Genomic DNA, 10,798 nt, shown 5'->3' on the forward strand with positions numbered 1-10,798 from the left:
CCTTACTATAACACTCAAATGAAACATTAAGGCTACTACCCAACACAATATATCCTAATTCGGAAGAGGGATGTCGTAATCCAATTGTAAATTATTTGAAGGTAGGTAAATGAAGATTTACCATTCCACCACGAAAACAAAATTTTAACAAATTAGGTTTTAAATGAAATTCCTAGATCCTTTTGAGATTCATTGAAATTTTCAATGGCATGTTTAATCTTGATTATTCCCTTCAACTTTGTGTCTGGGATACCGAGGATCACAAACAAGGTGTGAATAACCATGAAAATTAGCTTTGTACTCTCGATGTCATTTATTGCCTAATCAATGTGCCGGTTAACCACATACACTCCATTGATCAATGATAATTTACGAGCTACCCATTTCCATCCTTTATTAGTTCCATATTAGTGTGCCGGTTAACCACACACGCTCCACTAACGACCAATAAGGTGCAATGTGCAATTTCATGGGTTAGCATCAAATTCAAATTTTCCTAAAGTGACTAGGATTGAGAATTTATAAAAAGGTTTAGTTACGTTGTATATTCTTTATACTTATTAATGAGATTTAATGTCCTATCAAACCCATTCGGCTAACGAACCTCCACTAGTAAAAAGTGCAGTGGGTAAGAGTGGATACCCAATGCTGGTCATTTTACAGGCCACTTCCTTAAACACTCCTTATAGACCAGCTTCGTGAATGAGGCCTACTAATAGTAAGACCGACTTTTCTTATACATATATAATATATTAGAATTTTAATTTTACATTGAAACATCCATACAATATGTCCCAAAAATTTCATTTTCAAATCATTATTAAATCCATAGATCATCCAAGGTCATAAGTAAAATCATGAATCATGTATCATAAAACATCATAATATCCGTCTCAATCAAAATCTCATAACAAAACATCAGATTAAACTCCCAGGCTAAGACTGTGGTGTGTGCCATGCTATCATCCCGAGCTCTTCCCCTTGCTACCAGAAGTACCTGAAACCAAACATGAAACTGTAAGCACGAAGCTTAGTGAGCCTCCCCAAACTACCACATACCATAAAAATATCATGCAACAAGGAGATACGGGCCCCAACCACTCTCAGGGAGATTCGGGCCCCGCCCACACTCCACTATCTAGGAGATCTTGGCCCCGTCCACATTCCCACACTCTGTTGTCTAGGAGATTCGGGCCCCGCCCACACTCTGCTGGCTAGGAGATTCGGGCCTCGCCCACACTCCACTACTAACATGCATACAAGTATCACACATACAACAAGTATATCTACCAAATAATCACATATTTATGCTCACGTAATACTAAGAGAATTGGGCCCCGCCCATACTAAACTGCTACGAGATTCGAGCCCTTTCCACACTCGACTACTAACATATCACATAAACGGGCCGGCCTTGGTGCCTTAGAGTCGTTCCTACTGAAAGGAAACTCACCTCGTATGACTGTCTGCTAAAGATCTCGCTGAGAAATCCCTATCTGTAGCTCCAGTAACTCTCTGGCTATAAATTCCATGTTAACACTTAGTTAGAGACTAATAACTATTCTTAAGGTAAAATGACCATTTTACCCCTGGTCAAAGTCAACATCCTGGTGAGGGTCAACCTTCCAGGTTGACCAAACTCGTCGAGTCAACCTTGTGACTTGTCGAGTCCTAGAACTCTGAACCCAAAAATTACTACTCGACTCACCGAGTCACCCCATGACTCGTTGAGTTCCCATGCTATTTGACATCACGATTTTTCGAACTGACTCATCGAGTCTTCCTCAGACTCACCGAGTCCTGGCATAATCAGAAAACGGACAAGATCCTCCTACTCGCCGAGTTTCTTAATCAATTCATCGAGTCCTATGAACATCATCGGGGTTTCTTCATCGGACTCACCGAGTTCCCTTATGAACTCATCGAGTCCCTTGCTTATCTAACCTATTTAACTGGTATCACACTTCTACAGCTCCATAGTACAGATCTGGGTTGTTTCCAAGGTCCATTTCTATAAAGTTGGAGACTTGATGGCTTTTCACACCTCAAATGGACCCAAAATCTAGTTATAGTAATATACTTTCATGAACATGGCAATGTCTTGGAAGAAAACGGCTTCAAGACCTTCTTTCTGGCTCTAAAGACTCAAAATCACATAAAAAGGAGAATTGTTTTGCATACAATCCATGAGAACAACTTTTCCTAATCTAAAGGGTCATAAAGGACCCAAGAATCATCCTACAAAGAGATCTAAGCTATAGCTCATCAAGCTAAGAGCTTTTTACATCAAAAAGCTTCCCAAGGCGATTATACTTCTGGATCTTGTTCTTCTTACATAGCGTTGAAAGTTCCAAGCCTTACCAACTAGCTCCAAAGGCATAAAACACACTCAAAAACTCAAGGAAGAGGCTCACAATCGTATTAGGGTTTCTGGAGGACAGGGAGGCTGATAAGGGAGGCCCAAAGTGAGATTAAGAGGTTTAAGTAGGGTACAAAATTCTAGAATTAGGGCTTCCTCTAGGCAGGCCTACTCGTCGAGTCCATGCTTGGACTCGCCGAGTGGACCCTTTAAATCTCACATCCTTTAAGACATCTACTCAATGAGTTAGGGCTACCAACTCGTCAGGTGGCTCGAAATAAATACTTGAACAAATAAGGAATTGTGTACCAGGAACGGGACCTTATAACTCTCCCCCACTTTTCTTAAACTACGTCCTTGAAGTCTGTTGTGTCTGAAAATAACTTTGGGTAGTGCTCCCTCATTTCCTCCTCGAGCTCCCACATCCATTCTGAACCCTTGCGGTGCTGCCACTGCACCTTCACTAGGTCGAACTGCTTGTGCCTTAGCTCATTTATCTTCCGATCTAAGATTTCCACTGGTCTCTCTATGTAACTCAGGTTGTCATCAACCTCAATATCCTCTATGGGTATCATTGGTGAATCATCCACCAAACACTTTCATAACTGGGAAACGTGAAATGTGTTGAGTATCTGGATAAGCTCTACAAGAATGTCTATCTGATAAGCAACATGACCTACTTGGGCCAAAAACCTAAATGGACTAATGAACCTGGGGTCTATCTTGCCCCGCTTCCGAAACCTGATAACACCCTTCCAGGGTGACACCTTCAGGGGGACCATGTCGCCCACCTGAAACTCCAAATCTGAATGCCGCTTGTCAGCGTAACTCTTCTGTCGGCTCTGAGCAGTCTGGAGCTTGCTCCGAACCTGCTTGATCCGCTCAATGGTCTTGAGTACTACCTCCGTACTCCCCATGACCCTTTAACCAACCTCGCCATAGCATATTGGGGGCCTACACTTCCTACCATAGATCATTTCGAAAGGAGGTTGGTCTATATTGGAGTGGTAGCTGTTGTTATATGAAAATTCCACTAACGGAAGATACGTATCCCAAATGCCACCAAAATAAGCATACATGCCTGAAGCATGTCCTCGAGAGTCTGAATCGTCCTATCACTCTATCCGTTAGTCTAAGGGTGGAAAGCGGTGCTGAAGTAGAGACGAGTACCCATCTCATCGTGAAACCACTTCCAAAACCTGGAAGTAAAACAGGCATCTCAGTCTAACACCATTGAGACAGGCACCCCGTGGCATGCTACTACCTCTCACACATAAATCTCAGCTAGCTTCTTAGCCGAGATGCTCTCCTGGATCGGTATGAAGTGCGCTCTCTTGGTCAACCGATCCACGATGACCCATATCGAATTGACCCCATGTGCGGTCCTGGGAAGCTTAGTGATAAAATCCATAGTAATATCCTCCCACTTCCACACGGGGATATCCAATGGCTGCATCTTGCCATGCGGCCTTTAGTGCTCTGTCTTGACCTTCCTGCAGATCAGGCATCTCTAAACATACCAAGCGACGTCCCGCTTCATGTAGGGCCACCAGTAGTGTGGGAGAAGGTCCCTGTACATCTTTGTCGCTACTGTATGGATGGAGAACTTGGACTTGTGGGCCTCATACATCAATACCTGCCACAGTCCGCCCTTGTACGGCACCCAGAATCTCCCATGTAGGGTCAACATCCCTCTGATATCGTAATCGAAGGAGGCCACCTGGCCTGTAATCCTCTCGCACTTCCAGCGCTCCTCCTTCAGGCCCTCGACCTGCACCCCTCGGATCTGCTCTAGCAGTGGAGTAACCACTGTCATCCTCATATATATATATATATATATATATATATATATATATATATATATATATATATATATATATATATATATATATATATATATATATATCAGATCGGGGCTGATGTCGCCTTGCAGCTCAAATCGTCTTCCACTATGTTGGCCTTGTATGTGTGGTAAAGGGTCTTACAGTCGTAATCCTTAACCACGTCTAACAACCGACGTTGCCTCATGTTCAGATTCGATTGATCCATGAGGTACCTCAAACTCTTGTGATTTGTGTAATCAGTACACCAGACCTCGTAGAGGTAATGTCGCCAAATCTTGAGGGTGAACACCACCGCCCCCAACTCCAAAATCATGCGTCTGGTAGTTAGCCTCATGAGGCTTCAATTGTCTCGAGGCATAAGCTTTCATATGCCCCCGCTGCATCAACACTGCTCCCATACCTGTAATCGAAGCATCGCATTAGACTACAAGGTCATCTACTCCCTCTGGCATGGTGAGAATCGACGCCTCACGCAATCACTGTCTAAGTGTATCAATGGCTATCTGTTGCTTAGGACCCCAACGAAACACCACCAACTTCTTGGTTAGTCAGGTCAACAGAACTGCTATCTTGGAGAAGTCCTAGATAAATCTCATGTAATACCCTACCAAACCTAGGAAGATCCTAATCTCAGTTGAAGACCTTGGAGTCTCCCACTGCATCACTGCCTCTATCTTGGCCGGGTCAACCAAAATACCCTTCTGGTTGACAAGGTGCCCAAGGAACTGCACCTCACGTAACTAGAAGTCACACTTGGAGAACTTTGCATAAAGTATATCCCTCCTCAGTGTCTCTAGTACCTCTCTTAGGTGCTCCTCATGCTGCTACTGAGTCTTGGAGTAAACCAAGATGTCATCAGTGAATACTATCACAGACCGATCCAACATTGGTCTGCACATGCAGATCGTGAGGTCCATGAATGCGGCTAGAGCATTGGTGAGCCCCAACGGCATCACTACAAACTCATAATGACCATAGCGGGTCCTAAAAGTAGTATTATGTACATCATCATCTCTGACCCGCATCTGGTGATAACCGGACCGAAGATCAATCTTGGAGAACCAAGATGCTCCGTGAAGCTAGTCAAACAAATCATATATCCTCGAGAGTGGGTAACGGTTCTTCATCGTTACCTTGTTCAGCTCCTAATAATATATTCGCATACGGTGTGACCCGTCCTTCTTCTTCACAAACAGGATTGGAGCTCCCGATGATGAACTACTTAGCCTGATAAAACCCTTGTCTAGTAGCTCCTGTAGTTGCGTAGACAACTCCTGCATCTCGGGAGGAGCCAATTGATATGGTGCAATGGCTATCGGAGTTGCACCAGGGACCAGGTCAATTCAAAACTCAACCTGCCTCTCCGGAGGTATCCTAGGCAAATCCTCTGGGAATCATCCGAGTACTATCTCACTACTGGTACATCATCCACTATCGTCTTACCCTTATCTCGAGTCTCCATGACAGAAGCGATGTATCCCGTGCAACCGTGCTGAAAGTAGCACCTCGCTCTCACTGCCGAACAGGGAATCGGTCCGCCCTGTGGCATCTCGCCCTGAATCACTAACTCTCCCCCATTAGGAGTGCAAACCCTCACTAGCTGAAGCTCACAATCAATCACTGCACCGTTGGAGCTCAAACTATCCATACTCACTATGACCGTATTCCCTCGCAGGGGAATAGGAACCAAATCCACTGCTCATCAAATAATTGTAGTGTATAACCCTTGTGAACCCTTGCGACTCTGACACTCCTATCATCTGCTATCTTTACATCAAGTTGGCAATGCAGCTTCCCTAGAGCTCTACTAAATCGCTTTCTAAGTGCGAGCGACACAAAAGATTGGGCAATGCAGCTCCCCGAATCAGACAATACCATGAATGATATACCATTCACTAAGAATGATCCTATATATAAACACAAAGCATGAGTAATAATCGGAAACTGTGACTTCTTGTGTCCCCTTTGGTTGTATTGAAAGCAAATCAGATCAGATATTGCGGTGGTGGTGGTAGTAGCTATACAATCCTTGCTAACATGGTTCGGCCGCACTTGAAGTAGCCCGATCTACCCCTCCTATACGGTCCCTCATGTCACCTGCCGCACTTGCCACAGCGGCCTCGGCCCAGCTGGCCCTTCCGTTGGGAATTTGTCTTGGGATTTTTGCCTGAACCCTCTACACTAGACACTGACTCTCACTTCCTCTTCGTCTCTATCTCCAATTCAATCTCCCTCTCATGAGCCCTCACAATCATGTCCTCCAGCGTCTTGCAACTAGAGCGGCTCACAAACTGGCGGATATCAGTCTGCAACATCTCATGATATTAGGCCTTTTTCATCTCCTCGTCCGCCACAAACTACCAGACGAGAAGGGCCCTCTCCCTAAACTTGGCGGTAATCTCGGCCACAGTCTCAGTCGTCTGATGGAGGTCCCGGAACTCCCTCGCAAGCTGTTCAACCTCAATAACAGGTGCAAACTCGCCCCCCTGAACCTAGTCATAAAGTCACCCCAGGTCATCGCATCCAATACAGTATCATCACCAATGGCTCTCCCAACCTCTTTGCACCAGTCACGTGCCTTGTCCTTCAGAAGACAGGATGCAACCCTAACCTTGTCCCCCTCGGGGCACCTACTGGTGCGGAACGTGTTGGTAACATTCGCCAACCATCTAGTACTCATAATGGGGTACCGAGCCCCATGATAGTCGAGAGCTGCACATGCCCTGAACTCCCAGAAGGTGGGTGTGCGTGACCCCATCATGGCCACCATCTCAGTATAGAAAGCGCTAAACCTCTCCTCCATAAGCTCTAGAATACACTCCTTGACCGTACCGAAGATCATAGGATTCTGCTCAAGTATGTTGCACGTAATATCTAAAGAGATGAACTCCCTGGTCTGCTCATCGAACTGCCCGACTCCAGAGCCCGAGCCTGATCCCTCCCCGACAACTGAACTGCCATCAGTTGGTCTAGGGTGTAGAACCACCATTCTGGAAAACACATCATGACAAACATCAGAATACTGTACATAACCAGAGGAATCTAGAACACTATAAGTTTCCTTGATTTATATCAGCCTTCCTTGATTTGAGTACGGATCCTCTGCTTTCACTAGTACGGGCCCATACTACTTTCCACATCTATCCGTACTTTGCTCAAGAATTTCCTTGACTCAACCAAGTCCCTTCTACTACTTCTTCTTTACGCGCTTCATACTAGGATTGCCTTAGGTAATCACCATCCCACTTTCCTCCATCAGCTGCGTAAGAAGTCCCTGCTTTCTTCCCCTAATTAACTCGCGAACACTATTACATATTACTCAGACTAGATAATTCTTCGAATGAGAGATTCTTCCCTACAACAGTTAGACTCAAACTAGAGCTAGACCTAGCCTTCTGAAATTATTTAGTCCTTGCAATATGTAGCATAACATATTCGTTTACTAGTTAGTAAAAGTCAATTAGAACTCCTAAAAGCAAGAAGCAAACAAAATTCGGCCATTGAGTACAGATAATCAAGCATATATTACTCTGGCTATCATAGTGACTGATTTGTACTAGCACACATTCCTCATGAAGCAGATACACATATAACAGGCACATAAGGCATCCTTCCTAGATCCTTAGTCCTAATCTAGCATGCGGTTCTCGTAAAGCTGATAAACATATCGTAAGATAAACTTGTATGGATAATTTGGGAATACTTACTAGAGCTCGACTGATCACATGCACCACAGCCTTTTTCTGTTCTCAAAACTTTTTTTTTTCAAAATTCATTTGCTTTTTCAAAACTCTCCTAAAAATCTTTATATCATTTCCTTAGTTTGCTTTTTCAATACTCTCCTAAGAGAATTCGGCCGCACATATACCAAACTGCTACGAGATTCGGTCCCCGCCCACACTCGACTACGAACATATCACATAAACAGGCCGACTTTGGTTCCTTAGACCCGTTCCTATTGAAAGGAAACTCACCTCGTATGACTGTCTGCTAAAGATCTCGATGAGAAATCCCTGTCTGCAGTTACGGTAACTCTCCAACTATAAATTCCATGTTGACACTTAGTTAGAAACTGATAACTATTCTTAGGGTAAAATGACCATTTTACCCCTGATCAAAGTCAACATCCTGGTCAGAGTCAACCTTCCAGTTTGACCAAACTCACCGAGTCAGCCTTGTGACTCGCTGAGTCCTAGGACTCAAAACCCTAAAATCACGACTCGACTCGCCTAGTCATCCCATGACTCGTCGAGTTCCTATGCTACTTGACATCACGATTTGTTGAACTGACTCGACGAGTCTTCCTCAAACTCGCCGAGTCCTGGCATAATAAAAAATGGGGGAAGATCCTCCTACTCACCGAGTTTCTTAATCAACTCGCCGAGTCCTATGAACATCATCGAGGTTTCTTCATCGGACTCGCTGAGTTCCCTTATGAACTCGGTGAGTCCCTTACAGATCTAACCTAGTTAACTAATTTCACACTTCTACAGCTCCATAATACAGATCTAGGTTGTTTCCAAGGTCCATTTTTGTAAAGTTGGCGAGTTGATGGATTTGAACACCTCAAATGGACCCAAACTCAAGTTAAATCTACTTTCATGAACATGGCCATGGCTTGGAAGAAAACAGGTTCAAGACCCTTTTTATGGCTCAAGAGACTAAAAATCATAGAAATAGGAGAATTGTTTTGCATACAATCCATGAGAACAACTTTTCCTAATCCAAAGCATCAAAAAGGACCCAAGAATCATCCTACAAAGAGATCTAAGGTATAGTTCATCAAGCTAAGAGATTTTTACCTTAGAAAGTTTCCCACAATGATTATACTTCTGGATCTTGTTCTTCTTCGACAGCCTTGCAAGTTCTAAGCTCTACCAACTAACTCCAAAGGCACAAAACACACTCAAAAACTCAAGGAAGAGGCTCACAATCGTATTAGGGTTTCTGGAGGACAGAGAGGCTAATAAGGGAGGCCTAAATGGAGATTAAGAGGTTTAAAAAGGGTATAAAACCCCGGAATTAGGGCTTCCTCCAAGCAAGCCTACTCGTCGAGTCCATGCTTGGACTCGCCAAGTGGACCCTTTAAATCCCCCACTGCATCAACACTGCTCCCATACCTGTGATTGAAGTGTCACAATAGACTACAAGGTCATCTACTCCCTCTGGCAGGGTGATAATCAACGCCTTGCACAGTCGCCGTCTGAGCGTCTATAGGTTGTCTGCTACTCAGGACCCCAACAAAACACCACCGACTTCTTGGTTAGTCGGGTCAACGGAATTGCTATCTTAGAGAAGTCCTGGATAAATCTTCTATAATACCCTGCCAAACATAGGAAGCTCCGAATCTTAGTTGGAGACCTCGGAGTCTCCCACTGCATCATTTCCACTATCTTGGTCGGGTCCCCTTCTGGTTGACAAGGTGCCCAAGGAACTGCACCTCCCGCAACCAGAATTCACACTTGGAGAACTTCGCATAAAGTCTCTCCCTCCTCAGTGTCTGTATTACCTCTCTCAGGTGCTCCTCATGTTTCTCCTGAGTCTTGGAGTAAACCAAGATGTCATCAATGAATACTATCATAGACCCATCCAGCATCGGTCTGCACACGCGATTCATGAGGTCCATGAACACGGCTGGAGCATTGATGAGCCCAAACAACATCACCACAAACTCATAATGACCATAGCGGGTCCTAAAAGTGGTCTTCTGCACATCATCATATCTGACACGTATTTGGTGATAATCGGACCAAAGATCAATCTTGGAGAATCGAGATGCTCCCTGAAGCTAGTCAAACAAGTCATATATCCTCGGGAGTAGGTAATGGTTCTTCACCGTTACCTTGTTCAGCTCCCGGTAATCTATACACATACGGTGTGACCCGTCCTTCTTCTTCACAAACAGGATTGGGGCTCCCCATGGTGAACTGCTCGACCGAATAAAACCCTTGCCTAGTAGCTCTAATACCACTATTGGGTTATGAGCATATCTATATTCCTATGTGATCATGCAACCCTAATTGCTTTGGATCTAAGTTTTTCACTAATTGAACATGCAAATAGAACACCAAAGCAATAACCCTAGATCAAGCATACAATTTTAAAAATTCATGTATAAAATAGGGTTAGAATATTACCTCACTTGTTATGTTGCAATAACAAGAATACCTTTGAAGATCCTTGACTCTTGAAAGCTTAGTTCCCCAAGTGTTGCACCTCTAATGGAGTCACAAATACCGACTGCAAGAGGGTGAGTTGGAGAGATAAAGAAATCAGCTACACAAGGGTTTCATAAGCATAGGGCCAAAAATCAAAGGTGGTGGGGCTCTTTCTATAACTGTGGGCTGCTAGGGTTTTCAGGTAGAAACTCTAATTCCTTGCTTAAGACTTAAGTAGCCCATGAACTCCTCCTTATGAGGCCTTGGACAAAATCTATAGGGCCTCCATATAGAATTTCGTCCGCTCCTAATTAAAGAATCCAATAGCCCATTTCTGCAACTATCAATGATTTGTAAAACACCCATTTATTATTAATCAGTTCCTTTAATCCCAAAATTAGTTTCTAATTAAATACTAATTAATAATATGATTTCCA

The sequence above is a fragment of the Lactuca saligna genome, chromosome 2 (assembly GCF_052625555.1).
Source record: "Lactuca saligna cultivar CGN05327 chromosome 2, ASM5262555v1, whole genome shotgun sequence".
Classification (NCBI taxonomy): domain Eukaryota; kingdom Viridiplantae; phylum Streptophyta; class Magnoliopsida; order Asterales; family Asteraceae; genus Lactuca; species Lactuca saligna.